General features: G+C 42.1%; 1 pseudogene; it reads left to right on the forward strand.

Moving 5' to 3' along the window:
* Nucleotides 1-10,910: 10,910 nt before the first annotated feature.
* LOC100349017 (large ribosomal subunit protein uL3-like) lies at nucleotides 10,911-12,835 on the forward strand (annotated as a pseudogene).
* The last annotated feature ends 2,668 nt before the right edge of the window (nucleotides 12,836-15,503 follow it).

Raw genomic sequence — 15,503 nt, forward strand, 5'->3', positions numbered from 1 at the left:
GTGCACGTGTACCTATGCTCCGAGACATTCTTTAAATGTAAAAGAAGTGCAGGGAACCAACTCCCTGAAAATCCAGGTGCAAGAATTCCACACAGGACTTGACGTGGCAACACAACAAGCAGATGCTCTCTGCTAAGCAAGCACTTGGAGAACACTTCCTGAACATATTTTCATGAGCCACTTTAATTGAAATCTGACATACAGAGACTGTAACTGAACACTGATGACATTAGAGCAGAGACCCATAAAGAGAAGAGTCCTCGGCTCCTCTTATGTTTGATTGGGAAGTTTTCCATCCAGTTAAAGGACCACAGATGTAGCTTCAAAGAGCCTCGAAAGAGTGTTAAATTTTCTCTGATAAACCATATCTCCCCAAAATTAAACTACAGTCCTCAGACATTTAATTATCCTCTCGTATGCATTTCAGTGAAAGGCGAAGCTCTTTGATTTAATCCAACCTTGAGTGTGGATACCTTTCTCCTCTGAACTATTGATAGAAGCATGACATGTAAATACACGCAAGTAGCAGCAATTCCCTTTGGCTTTCCTAATTACATCGATTACTGTGATGCTAACCATGCCAGTTCCATCCTGGAGTTAAAGTAAACAGGACCACCCCTCTCTGCTCTTAGCCCAGGATTTATAGGGCCTATGTGTCTGGCACTCAGGGAAATGTCGGCTTGCTCTCACCAGTGATTACATATACAACATCGTCATATAATTTTCAGATTTTTCAAGGACTTCAAAGCTCACAGCCTTCCGTGAACTTGATATCTGGGCATGTTTACCAAGGCATGGACTAAAGGGAAGAGTGCTATGCAGAAACTGCAAATTATGGGCACTTCACAAATGCATTCTGTGTGTCTACAAAATGTCAAAACTTCCAGGAGAAAAAAGAAAAGGCCAGTCACTCCACCGCCCATGCAGGGATAAAACTAGGCTGGAGCAAATGTGGCTTAAATGTTGGTTTGGAACGGCTGTTTGATTTTTCCATGATCAAGATATTGTATCCTAATTGCTCCTTTACTAAATGAGTGGTGCTTAATTGGTAAGTGGAAATGAATTCACTTCCTCCCTTTGCTCTGTTTTTGAAAGTGACCAGATGTCCCATTTGGAGGACTTATGCTTTGTGATGTGGTACCAAGAACACAGAACCTTGTGTATCTTTCTTTTTATTTGACAGATAGAGGTAGACAGTGAGAGAGAGAGAGACAGAGAGAAAGGTCTTCCTTCCATTGATTCACCCCCCGAATGGCCACCACGGCTGGCGCTGCGCCAATCTGAAGCCAGGAGCCAGGAGCCAGGTGCTTCCTCCTGGTCTCCCACGTGGGTGCAGGGCCCAAGCACTTGGGCCATCCTCCACTACCTTCCTGGGCCACAGCAGAGAGCTGGACTGGAAGAGGAGCAACCGGGACTAGAACCTGGTGCCCATATGGGATGCCAGCACCACAGGTGGAGGATTAACCAAGTGAGCCACGGCGCCGGCCCCTACCTTACCTATCTTAAGAGGCCGCACTGCTTAGTGGAGAGAGTAGCGGCTCTGGCTGTGTGTGAAGCCTGGCTCTGCCACTTTGTAATTCAGTGCCATTGGACAGGTCACACTGTGTGTCTCAGTTTCCTCATTTGAGAATTTGGAGTGCTAATAATGGTACTGACCTCATTAAGCTGTGAGCATCAAATAAGATTATATGTGCCCAGTACCTGGAAAGTATCGAACGAACATTATTTTGTTGTTATAATTGGAACGTCGGACAATAGAAATGAAAGTTCTTTTCAGCTCAGGAATTAAGCCCTGCAACATCAATAAAAATTGTTTTACTGAGGTTCTAAGTCCTATATCCCCATAGCTTTTATCCCTACTTTACTGAAACACTTATAATACACATCAATGCCTTTCTATGCACTAAACATTGTACAAGAGGCATGTATTAGATGTTTTTTCCCATTATAAGAAAACACCTGAGGTAAGCTATCTATGCAGGAAGTAGGTTTATTTTGGCTCACGGTTTTGGAAGTTCATAGTCCAAGATCAAGTGGGTTCCCTTGATCTGGTCATCTGGAGAGGCCAGAAGATGGTAATGGCAAAGTGTGTGTGGAGGAAGGGTCACATGGGGGTATGGAAAGCAAGAAGAGAGGCCAAGCCTAGCTCAGTTTTTACAATCAACTTTCTCATGAGAGCTGCATTCCAAGTTCCCCCCGTGACCCAAAGATCTCCCACTATTCCCCCCTCCCAAGTGCCATATTTGGATTAAGTTTTCACCCTTCTTAGTACCATTAACTCAGCACATTGAGAATTAAACATCTGCATGATTTCTGGAGCCATCTCCTCTTCAAACTACATTAAGGCTTCTTATGTATATTATAATCCCAAAATCAAGCAACACTTTCGCACTGATTCACATCAGTCTTCCCAAGAATACTTCCACTGTCATTCTCCTTGTGCTTTGTTCATCCACTGAGGACCCATAATGTGCCAGCCAACAGGCTGGCCAAAGGCAGCTTCCTAATACAAATAACTTTTACCAATCAATGAGTGAACTCTTCTAGAAAAAGCAACATTTTGGGAGACGCCTTGATCACCTGTGTTTAGCCAGAACTTTCTAGGAGACTCATTCTGAAGACTGGCAAACTGTACATACGGCTGTGAAATAGTGGCAGAGGAGAGTCACCATGTCTTTTGCATGCACCAACATGATTCCCGGGGTCCACCACTGAGTTCGAATATCTTCAACTAACTACTATCAGCAGCATTGTACTCCAGTTATTAGAAGCTTCTCAGAATGAATGTGCTCTTGAGATAAGATCTGAATCACCAGCTCTGAGGGCAACCATGCACAGTGCCAGGAAATGCATAATAAACAGCCAGAGCGAAAAACAGCCTTGTTCTGTGCCACTCTTCACCGCAAGGAAGCTCATGTCCCTCCCTCTTTAACAACTCTCCCATGCTTCCTTCCTGAAGTGCTGCACACAACCCTTCAAGACATCCCTTGAGTTAGAGATGAGCTGATGGTCAGACAGGGAGTAGAAGGAATTCAACATTTATAAATTCCAGAGCCCAGGCCTCCTGACTGCTACTTTAATGATCTTCCCACTGCACCACACTTAGTGGAAAGATTTCAAGACTGTCCAATCAGCCACCCTTTTACCAAGGTCCTCACCTCCAATGGTGTCAACACTTTGGTAAAGGTTGGGAAAATAGCTTGCCAACTGTAATGTCCATTTCAGTATGACTCTAGAGATATTATTGCATTTCATCTTTCTGCAATCTGAAAATCACATTGAGATGGTCTCTCTCATACTTAGGGGCAAAAGGGTATATACATTGCAGTCTGGCAATATATCAGACACCACCTATGTGTGGATATCTTAGGACTCAATAATTTTATTTCTGAGAATGTACAGGAAAGAAATGATGTACAAACATGTTGGGGGACAGGGCATTGCTGTTTGTACATTCACATGCACACACAAGAGGGTACCTCAAAAAAATGGAAAAGGAAACTAAAATATAAGCTTATTTTGGGACAAAAAATTTTTTGAAATTCATCCATGGTATCTTCATAATATGCACTTTCCATCAACTTTTGAAGGCCCTCTCATGGGCATGGATTTCTAAATCTTTGCCATCATTTTTTTAAACCCATGCATAGATAGATACCATATTTAAGTGAACCAGCTGCTCAGTCATGGGTTAGCCGCTCTTGGTCACTCTAAAGGCACCATTGCCACACCTTGACAGTCTACCAGGCATTGCTCACCACCTGGTGACAGGTACCAGAATTAAAGACACAATGTCAAGTATGAACTATACATAAGAGCATATCTTGAAAGAACATACCTTGTAAAATCAACTGAATTTTACTAACTACAAATGTCCTGATTTCAAACCAGAATTAGAAATATTTTCAGGGGGCCGGCACCGTGGCACCTGCGGCACCAGCATCCCTTATGGACACCGGGTTCTAGACCCAGTTGCTCCTCTTCCAGTCCAGCTCTCTGCTGTGGCCCAGGAAGGCAGTGGAGGATGGCCCAAGTTCTTGGGCCCCTGCACCCGATTGGGAGACCAGGAGGAGGCACCTGGCTCCTGGCTTCAGATCAGCGTAGCTCTGCCCATGGCGGCCATTTGGGGAGTGAACCATCGGAAAGAAGACCTTTGTCTTTGTCTCCCTCTCTCACTGTCTGTAACTCTACCTGTCAAATAAATAAATCTTTAAAAAATATTTTAAATGAAAATAATACTTTCCAGTCACTTATTATTTTGATATTTCTTCCATCATTTCCCTCCTATGCCAATAAAACCACCACTACCAATTCCTGTGCCCACCATTCAAGAAGGGTGTCTACTTTGCACATTCTTTCTTTTTTCTTTTTTTTCCAAAGCCAAAGTAGATATGAACATGGTCAACTGATGGTATGGAGAAGTTTTGTGAATAAATAAAGTAATTCAATTTGTTCAATAGATGAGTTAATACAACTTGGAGTAACTTTGATATGCCAGACTAACAGTTCATGTACTGGGTAGTTCTCACTGCTAACAATATTCCTACAAAACTTGCCATTTTAACTTGAGTAAATTCATTGCTTATCAGTGAATATGAAGGAAAATAATTTAATTAACTGCTATGTTGAAAGGCAAGTATTTTTGTCAGGAATATTTTACCTTAAGTTCAACTACACAGCAGGATGTTACCTGCTTAATAGGTAGACAGAAATTAAAACTGGATAAGCAAAGTAAGTATTGTCTTATAGAAAAAGTCTCACAACAGTAGGGAGATATTATACCATGGGGGTTTGGTGGAGAAATAACTAGACCCATAAGACCAAGCTTCCACTGTCCAGGGATGTCTCTCAGCCTACTCTATCCACAGGCTCTCCCAGTTGGTTCCTACCTCCAAGATCTCAAGATCTTTTACTGACCCTGCACATCTAAGTCTTACTGAAATTTAGTCTCAAAGACATACATTTCTGTATTGTCCTATATGACTCCTTTAAACACTTGTCACTATTTCATTATTTGTAACTTTTTGATCAATGATAACTGTCTTCTCCTTAAGACCTTTATCTCTCTGAAAACAAAGACTGCCTCATTCATGGCTGTCGCTCCCCCATTCGCGGAGGAACAACACAGGACCCTGGGCTGTTCTTTTGTCTGCTCGGCCCTTCCCGGGTTTGCTGCTGGTCCTTCCCAGGTTGGCTGCTGACCCCTCCACCTCCGTGGAGGGGCGGCTCCCCCTGCCACTTTCCCCGCTTCCGCGGAGGAGCGGCACACCGCCGGCCGGCTCTCTCGGGGGCTGCTCAGGTGTTCCTTCAGATGTTCCCGGTGCATGTTGTCTCTCTCCTCCTTTATAGTCCTCTTCCACCAATCCCAACTCTGCTGCCCACACGCCGAGCACGCTGCTCTCCTCCAATCAGGAGCAGGATCAGCTCCTGCAGCTCATCAGTCAAATTGGCGAGAGGCAGCTGCGTAGAAGTTTACTCCTCCCCAGCGCCATATTGTGGGAGAGCAGATGCATAGAATAAGTCTTAATTCCAGTAACTTAATCTAGTCTCAGTTGCTCCCCACACATGGCCTTCTCCCCAGGACCTAGCAAAATGCCAGCATGTTATTGGTGCTCAATAAAGTTTGTATCCCAGTTTAGAAGCCAGATAATATTCTCTCTGACACCCAGCTTCTTGCACAGTATCTGCCTGGAACATACTTTTTTTTTTTTTTCTTTTTTTTGACAGGCAAAATTAGACAGTGAGAGAGAGACAGAGAGAAAGGTCTTCCTTCCATTGGCTCACCCCCCAAATGGACACTACAGCCAGCACACTGCGTCGATCCAAAGCCAGGAGCCAGGTGCTTCCTTCTGGTCTCCCATGCAGGTACAGGGCCCAAGGACTTGGGCCATCCTCCACTGCACTCCCAGGCCACAGCTGGACTGGAAGAGTAGCAACCGGGACAGAATCTGGCGCCCCGACCAGGACTAGAACCTGGTGTGCTGGCACCTCAGGCAGAGGATTAGCCTAGTAAGCTGCGGCGCCGGCTGGAACATACTTTTGAAAACTGGGGTTTTGGGGCCAAGATTGTGATGCAGAGGGTTAAGCCTCTGCCTATGATGCTGGCATCCCATATTGGAGTGCCAATTTGAGTCCTGGCTGTCCTGCCTCCAATTCACCTCCCTGCTGATGTGTCTGGGAAAGCAGCAGAGACTGGTCCAAGCACCCTGTGTTCCAACCACTGAGGTGGGAGACCCATGGAGTTCTGGGCTTTAGCCTGGACAAGGTCTAGTCTTTGCAGACATTTAGAGAATGAACCAGCAGATAAAAGATCAATCTCTCTCTTCTCTCTCTCTCTCTCCCACACTCGGTATGTATGTGTGTGTCACTCTGCCTTTGAAATAAAGAAATACATCTTTTTAAAAAAAAAATCCTGGGATTTATTGTATTTTTACCAAACAATCCCCTTTCTCCAGGACTGAAATTCAGGCCTTTGAATCAGTCCGGTTCCTACTTCTCCACTGGTTCCATTCTCCCCATTTCCAGTAACCTGTCCTCCCCAAAGTGGGGACCTCCACCTCTCATAGGTGTTATCTATTTACCAAGTCCTGGATCCTCCTTGTCCTGCCCCCTTTAATACCAACAGAGCTCAAGTTCTCAATGTGGAAACCTACAGAGATTCCACACAAATAAACCCTTCAAATACCTCTATATGTAATATCTAACAGAATATGAAGAAAAATAGTGGGATATGAGCAGTCAATGTCAAGAATTTAGAATTAGGAAGAAATTTAGAATTTCAAAAAAATTATGAAATTAAGAAATTTATGTTGAATCACCCACTCTAAGGTATGAGACTGTCCAAAATTCCAATGGAAGATTCAGTAGAAGCATTTAAGACACAAACTCTCTGTCAGAGTATCCAGTCTATTTGATAACATGATTTATTCATAGATATGTACATGAAATTACTAAAAATTCACAAATTAAGCAAGATCATATGCAAATTAAAATCATGCAGATGCAGATGGGAGATCCAAGATGGCTGAATAGGGAAAAGATGTGCTGATTCTGACCATGGGGAAACAACAGAAGAAAAGGAGAGGAACTGCATTCCCAGGGGACAGTTGAAGAAAGGTTTGCAGTGGAAATTCTACAAAAACAAGACAGACACCTTGGAGCAAAGGGGACATTACAATCATGTAGCAGCAAGCAGGACACCATCACACAGAAACACAGAGAGATAGTCAGCATCATGAAAGAATGTAAGGCAGAAAATCTCCTAGTAAAAGTACAAAGGAAATTCAAAACAAACATTAGGAATATTCATGGGAAAATGGCAAGACCAAGCCATTACTTATCAATAATAACCTTGAAATGTCAATATATTATCAATAATAAACTTGTAAATGGTTGAAACTCTCCAGTTAAAAAAAGATACAGACTGGTTGAATGGATTCAAAAACAAGATTGATATATTTGCTGCCAACAAGAAACACATTTCACCAACAAAGCAAAAAAATAAATAAATAAATAAATAAATAAATAACAACACAAATTGAAAATGAAAGGATAGAAAAAAGATACTTTATGCTACAGAAATCAAGAATGAACAGGAGTAGCCATCCTAATATTAAACAAAACAGTTTAACTCAAAAATTGTTAAAAGAAACAAAGAAGGAAAGAAGGGCATTATGTAACGATTAAGGGATCAATTTAACAGGAAGATGTGACTATAATAAATGTTTATGCACCAATTCTAGGGTGCCCAGCTATTTAGAACAAATATTAATGGACTTAAAGAGAAACATAGACTCCAATACAATAATAATGAGGAACGTCAATAACCTACTTTCATCAGTGGACATATGAACTCAACACAAAAAAAATCAACAAAGAAACAACAGAGCTAATCTGCACTATGGACCAACTGGATCTAATTGATATCTATAGAACATTACATCCCACAGTTACATAATATACATTCTTTCCACCAGTGCATGGAATTTTCTCTAGGATAGACCATATGCTAGACCATAAAGCAAGTCTTAACAAATTAAAAAAAAAATTGAAATCATACCATATATACTTCTGACCACAATGGAATGAAGCTGAAAATTAGCAACTTAAGAAACTCTAGAAAACATGCAAACACATTGAGACTGACCAACATACTCCTGAATGAACAGTGGGTGATAGAAGAAACCAGAAGGAAAATCAAAAAACTTCTAGTAAGAAATGAAGATGACAACACAACATATTAAAACTTATGAGATGGGGCCGGCACCATGGCTCACTTGGTTAATCCTCTGCCTGAGGCACCGGCATCCCATATGGGCACCAGGTTCTAGGCCCGGTTGCTCCTCTTCCAGTCCAGCTCTCTGCTGTGGCCCAGGAAGGCAGTGGAGGATGGCCCAAGTGCTTGGGCCCTGCACCCGCATGGGAGACCAGGAAGAAGCACCCGGCTCCTGGCTTCAGATTGGCGCAGCGCCAGCTGTGGCAGCCATTTGGGGAGTGAACCAACGGAAGGAAGACCTTTCTTGTCTCTCACTGTCTATAACTCTAGCTGTCAAGTAAATTAAAAAAAAAAAAAAAAACTTATGAGACAGCAAAAACAGTGTTAAAGGGAAAGTTAAAAGCAATTAGTGCCTACATCAAGAAATTGGAAAGGCATCAAATAATTGATCTATCAATACATCTCAATTGTATAGAAAAACAAGGACAAACAAGCCCAAAATCAGTAAGAGGAAAGAAATAATTAAAATTAAAGAAGAAAAACAAAATTGAAGCCAAAAAATACAAAAGATCAGTGAAATGAAGAGCTATTTTAAAAAAGGAATAAACAAAATTAATATGTCATTGGCCCAACTAACCAAAAAAAAAAAAAAAAACCAACGGAGAAGACCCAAATTAATGAAGTCAGAGATGAAAAAGGAGAAGTTACAATGGATATCACAGAAATAAAATGAATCACCAGGAATTACTACAAATCTTTACATGCCAACAAACTGGAAAATCGGGAAGAAATGGATAGATTCCTAGACTCGTACAATCTACCAAAATTAAGTCATGAAGACATAGAAAAGCTAAATAGACCAATAATCAAGATGGATATTGAATCAACAATAAAGACCCTTCAACAAAGAAAAGCTCAAGGCCAGATGGCTTTACTGCTGAGTTCTACCAAACTTTTGAAGAACCAACATCAATTCTCAAACTATTCAAAACAACTGAAAGGGAGGGAATCCTCCAAAGCTCCTTCTATGAGTCTAAAATCACCTTAATTCTAAAACCAGAAAAAAAGATATAACAAAGAAAAAGAACTAAAATCCAATATCCCTGATGAACATAGATGCAAAAATCCTCAACAAAATTCTGGCTAATAGAATCCAACAACACATCAGAACCATCATTCACCAAATGAAGTAGGATTTATCCCTGGTGTGCATGGATGGTTCAACATTGACAAATCAATAAATATGATACATCACATAAACAAAATAAAGGAGAAAACCTTATGATTATCTCAACAGATGCAGAGAAAGCATTTGATTAAATACAACATTATTTCATGATAAAAATCTTAAGCAAATTGGGTAAAAAAGGAACTATCCTCAACATGGTCAAGGCAATATATGACAAACCCAAAACCAGCATCATATTGAATGGGGAAAAGTTGGAAGCATTTCCACTACAGTCAGGATCCAGACAAGGATCCCCATTTTCACCACTGTTATTCAATATAGTTCTAGAAATTTTAACTAGGCCATTAGGCAAGAAAAAGAAATCAAAGGGATACAAATTGGAAAGGAGAAGTCAAATTATCCCTCTTTGCAGTTAACAGGATCCTATATATAGAAGAACCAAAAGACTCCACTAACAGACTATTAGAGCTCATAAGAGAGCTTTGTAAAGTTACAGGATATAAAATCAGTACACAAAAATCAATAGTCTTTGTGTACACAAACAAAACCATGACTGATAAAGAACTTGTATGTTAAATACCACTCACAATAGCTACAAAAAAATTAAATACCTTGGAATAAATTTAATCAAGGATGTGAACGATCTCTACAATGAAAATTACAAAAGAGTAAAGAAAGAAGTGGAAGATGACACCGAAAAATTAAAGAATCTTCAGAGTTTCTGGATTGAAAAAATTAGTATCATCAAAATGTCCATACTACCCAAAGCAATTTACAGATTCAATGTGATCCCAATTGAAATTGGACATTCTTCTCAGATCCAGAAAAACAAAGCTAAAATTCATATGGAGACATAAGAGACCCCAAATAACTAAGGCAATCTTACACAGAAAAAACAAGCTGGAGACATCACAACACCAGATTTCAAGATGTAATACAGGGCAGTTATCATCAAAACATCTTGGAACAGAATAGAAATTCCAGAAATTAATCCTCACTGCTACAAGCAACTAATCTTTGATAAACATGCTAAAATCAGTCCCTAGGGAAATGACAGCTTCTTCAACAGTGTTGGGAAAACTGGATCTACTCATATAGAAGTATGAAACTAGACCCCATACTTTACACCTTATAAAAAGGCAACTAAAAATAGATCAAGGATCTAAATCCATAACCTGACACCATCAAATTACTAGAGGAAAACATCCAGGAAACTCTCAAGATACTGGCATACACAAAGACTTCTTGGAAAAGACCCCAGAAGCCCAGGCAATAAAGCAAAAATTGACACAGGGGATTACATCAAGCTAAGAAGCCTCTGTACTACACAGGAAACACTCAACAAAGTGAAGAGGCAACCAACAGAATGGGAGAAAATATTTGAAAACTATGCAACTGATAAAGGATTAATGACCTATAAGGAGCTCAAGAAACTAAAGAACAATAAAACAGCTCTACTGGCAGATTTGGCAGTGAGATGTCTCACAGGAAGTTCTGTGCCCAGACATGGAAGCACAGCAGCAGGCATGGGGGAAGGTGAAGAGTGTTCCCAAGGATGACTCGTGCAAGCCTATACACCTCACCACCTTCTTGGGCTCCAAGCACAGCATAACTCACATTGTGGGGGAAGTCAACAGGCTGGACTCCAAGGTGAACAAGAAGCCAGTTGTAGAGGCTGTGACCATGGTGGAGACACCGCCCATGGTTGTTGCAGACACCATGGGATACATGGAAACCCTTGAGGCCTCTGCATCTTCAAGACAATCTTTGCTGAGCCTATCAGTGATGAGTGCAAAAGGCACTTTTACAAGAACTGGCACAGCAAGGCCAAGGCAAATTCGGCTGCCTGACAAGGTCACAGCAGAAGGTCTGTCTCAGCAAGGCATGAGAAGGACAGCTGCGGTCCTCTTGGTGGTTTTAGTTTTGTTGGGAACTACACTCTGCATAAGAAAGCTGGAGTTTCCTGGTGGTCCCGCTAACGATTTCTGTATTTCTAATTTTAGGGATGAGCACTTAGTCTCATAATCCCCAAAATGTCCATTGCTTTGTAGAATTTTAATCAAGCAGAATGCTAGTATAGGGGAAGGGGTTAATGCTTTATGCAAGGTTGAGCTGCTTGTGGGAAAGAATTAAAAGGCAACAGGCTCCCTGGTGTATACTTCCCATTAAAACAAAGATAAATGTTACTAAAGCTTTAATTCTATATGTGAAACAAATACAACATTGGTTAGGTTGTCAAAACTGTGGAATAGATCTAAGTGAACCTTTAGATAAGTACAATAAAGAAATTAGAATTACAGAAAAAACTGCAAAAGAGGGGATACATTTTAAAAAGGGCCTGCTTTGAACATTGGGGTTTCTAGTAAAGATTAGATTAGGAAGGTAATATTCTAACTTGTGTAACTAATTTCAACATAGCTCGGCAGCACTCCAGGCCTTGGTTAGTATGAGCAGCCCGTTGTCTCCCACCTGTCTGTGACTATAACCCATGCTCTGAATATGCCCTTGAAAATCAAAGAAATTGTAACTAGATATAGACATAGACTCTAAAGGCAACATAAAATACAAGGTCAAAGGTTCTAAGAAAAGAGACAACAGACTTGTTATTGTAAGAAAAAAGAATCACTATGTGACTTATGTTATAAAAATAAAGGCTGGTGCTCGAGAGCCAGAGCCATGCCATCAGCCTTGCTGTGAGTGTGTCTCTCATTTCTCCCTGTGCCAACGCCTCCCACATCTTCAGGAACCCCCTTACTGCTGGAGCTGGACTCTGGTACTGGCATAAATCGATGAAGAAGGCCTTCACCAAGTAGCGCAGGAAGTGGCAGGATGACAAGGGCAAGAAGGACTTCACCAGCATGAAGAAGTGCTGCCAGATCATCTGCATCAGTAAGTGCCCACACGCAGATGCGCCTTCTTCCTCTACAGCAGAAAAAGCCCCCCTGCTGCAGATCCAGGTGAATGGCAGCACCTTGGCTGAGAAACTGAGTCTGGGAATGGCTGAAGCAGCAGGTCTCAGCGAACCAAATGTTTGGTCAGAACCAGATGATCGATGTCACTGAGGTGACCAAGGGCAAAGGCTACAAAGAGGTCACCAGCTGCTGGCACACCAAGAAACTGCCATGCAAGACCCACCAGGGTTGGGCAAGGTCGCCTGTATTGAAGTGTGGCACCCTGCAAGGGTGGCCTTCTCCCTGACACAGGCTGGGCAGAAAGGCTACCATCACTGCACAGAGATCAACAAGAAGATCTACAACATTGGGTAGGGTTACCTGGTCGAGGATGGCAATGCCTCTGCCAACTATGACCTGTCTGACAAGAGCATTAACCATCTGGGTGGCTTTGTGCATTATGGTGAAGTGACCGATGACTTTATGTTTTTGCAAAAATTAAATAAAAAAGGGGGAATTGATGGAGAGAGGCAAGTATGATTATCTTCTTAGAATTATATCTACAAAATACATGAAATCTGTTCTCCTTATATTAGTAAAAATTTTAAAAACAAAGAAGTCTAAAATTCATGTCCTGCCACCCTACCCAGATCTGCATTGCTCAATAGCCACATGTGACAATGGCTCCCCTATCAGACAACACAGACACAGAACATTTCCCTCAGGAAATGGAGTTTTATTGCATGACGCTGAGAGTGGCCTTTTGGTAACACAGAGGAGATAGTAACTCAGTCCTCTTGAGGAGATTGTGAAAGAGAATGAAGGGAAAAAGAGAAGGGAAGAGAGAGTCTAACCACTGGTTCACTCCCCAAGCGCCTGCAACAGCTGGTGCTGGGCCAGGCTGAAGATAGCAGCCTAGGACTCCATCTGGGTCGGCTACATTTGTGACAGGGGCCCAAGTATTTGGCCCCTGTGGTGAAGTAACAGCAAGCTGAAGCTGAAGTGGAGGTGTGGGACTCAAACTGCACTCCGATATGGAACGCAGGTATTCCAAGCAGCAACTTAACCTGCCGTGCCACAATATCAGCCCTATGGCATTTTCTTTTAACATAAGGCCTCTGTTTACCAGAACTATTTTTATTTTCATTTGAGAGGCAGAGAGATAGTAATGCAGACAGAGTGAGCGCCCATCCACTGGCTCACTTCCCAACTATCCACAATGGCCAGGGGACCAAAGCCGGGATCCAGGAATTCAATCCCGTTCTCCCACAGAGGTGTCAGGGACTCATTTTCTTGAGCCATCACTGTTGTCTCCCAGGGTCCACATTAGCAGGAAGCTGGAATCAGGAGCCAGAGCCAGAAATCAAACTCAGGCACCCTGATGTGGGACACAGGAATCCTACCTGGCATCTTAACCAGTCGGCCAAACACCCACCCCATCCATGGCATCTTGGAGAGTCTCTAGATAGATGAAAGAGTTTTTCCTACAGCATAGGACTGGGATACAGAAAGAGGAAGCAGACAGATGTACAAAGGCAAAGAATAGTCCTGTGGTGTTTTCAGGGAACACTGAGAGATAAGCAGGACCACAGGGTATGTGGGACACAGGGGCAGGTTACGGTGGAGGGAGGTAGGCTCTGCACAGTTGCCTCAGTGAGGCCCTGCATGCCAGTGTCAAGGAGGAGATCATCTCCCCAGCTTAGTCCATTTTGCACTGCTGTAACAGAATCCCACAGACTGGGTAATTCACAAAGAACAGAGCTTTTTTCCTTCTTGTTCTGGAGACTGGGATGTCTACATCAAGGGGGAGAATCTGGCAAGGGTGTTCTTGCTATTGCATGGTGGAAGGCAAAAGTGTGTGTGTGTGCATGTGTGTGTGAGAAAGAGAGGGAGGTGAGGAGAGAGAGGGACAGGACTGAACTCACTTTTATAACAAAGTCACTCTTATGATAACAAATCCATTCCCATGACAGTAACATTAGTTATTTCTTAAAGTGCTGATTCTCAACACTATTGCATTGGGGGACATGAACTTTGGGAGACACGTTCAAACCACAACACCCCTGACAGCAATGAAAGCAACAGCAGTGTTTTCTTATATGCTTGGTTTTCATTGCAATTTAACATATATACAGAAAAATATAGCGTCAGGATATAGCTTAGAGTTATCAAAGAGTATTCAGCTGTGTTACCACCACCAAGATTAAGAAACATTATCAGCACCTCAAAAGTCCCCCTTCATACCCCTTCCCACCATTCTCCCAAAAAGAAACCACCACCCTGCCTTTAGTCCTATAATGTGGTTTTTCTCTGGTTGAGTTCTCCTTTCAGCAGGAGAGCAACACAGTTATATTTTACCTGGAAGAAGTAAAAATGTTGACAGCTCTGTAGAGGGAAGTCAGCCATAGAAAGAAATGGTGGTAGGAAGCTAAGAGGTATGATAAGGATTGCCCTAGATTAAGGCAGTGACTGATGTACAGGGAATCTTAGTAATAACAGTAGCATCCACTGAGTCCTGGATACTTTGCAGGTGTAGAAATGTGGACATAATGTAGATCTGAACATTTGATTTCCATACAACCCAACAGTCAACAGTGATGCGGGCAGGGAGCGGTAGAGCTGAGATTCAGATGCAGACATGTCTGGCTTGATGATCTATGGCCTTAATGCTACTCCCCCTGCCCTCCACAGTTCTGCTCCTCTCTCTTTTGGGAAGGAATAAATTGTTTTAGTGTCTGAATATACATAATGCTTAGCAAGAGGGAATAAATCAAATAGCTAACTTGAGAAAGAAGCTGAAGACATGAAGAATCCCGAGCCTGCCTTAAGGGATCTAATCTCCATTAAAATCCTCATATTTCTCAAAAACCAGAACTTTTATTCTAAAAATAGGCATTGAGGAGCAAGCCATTCTAGTCGGCTGTCTAAACTGTGCCGTCAGAGGTTTGATAGTTGTATTATCTATTGCTGTGTAATAAATACCGCAGAGCTTAGTGGCTTCAAACAATGATGTCGTGTCTGTAGGCCAGGAATTCAGAGAAACTTGGCTGAGTAGTTGTGGCTGGACCTCTGTGGGTCAAATACTAGCTGAAGTTGCCAGCATGCAAAGTCTGTAACTCACTTTGTGTGCATAGTGCCCTCACGCGGTTGACCAGTCTGCGCTCATTTTTGAGGAGGGAGTTCAGCTTCTCCTGAGTGGACCGCTGCA

The sequence above is a fragment of the Oryctolagus cuniculus genome, chromosome 12 (assembly GCF_964237555.1).
Source record: "Oryctolagus cuniculus chromosome 12, mOryCun1.1, whole genome shotgun sequence".
NCBI lineage: Eukaryota > Metazoa > Chordata > Mammalia > Lagomorpha > Leporidae > Oryctolagus > Oryctolagus cuniculus.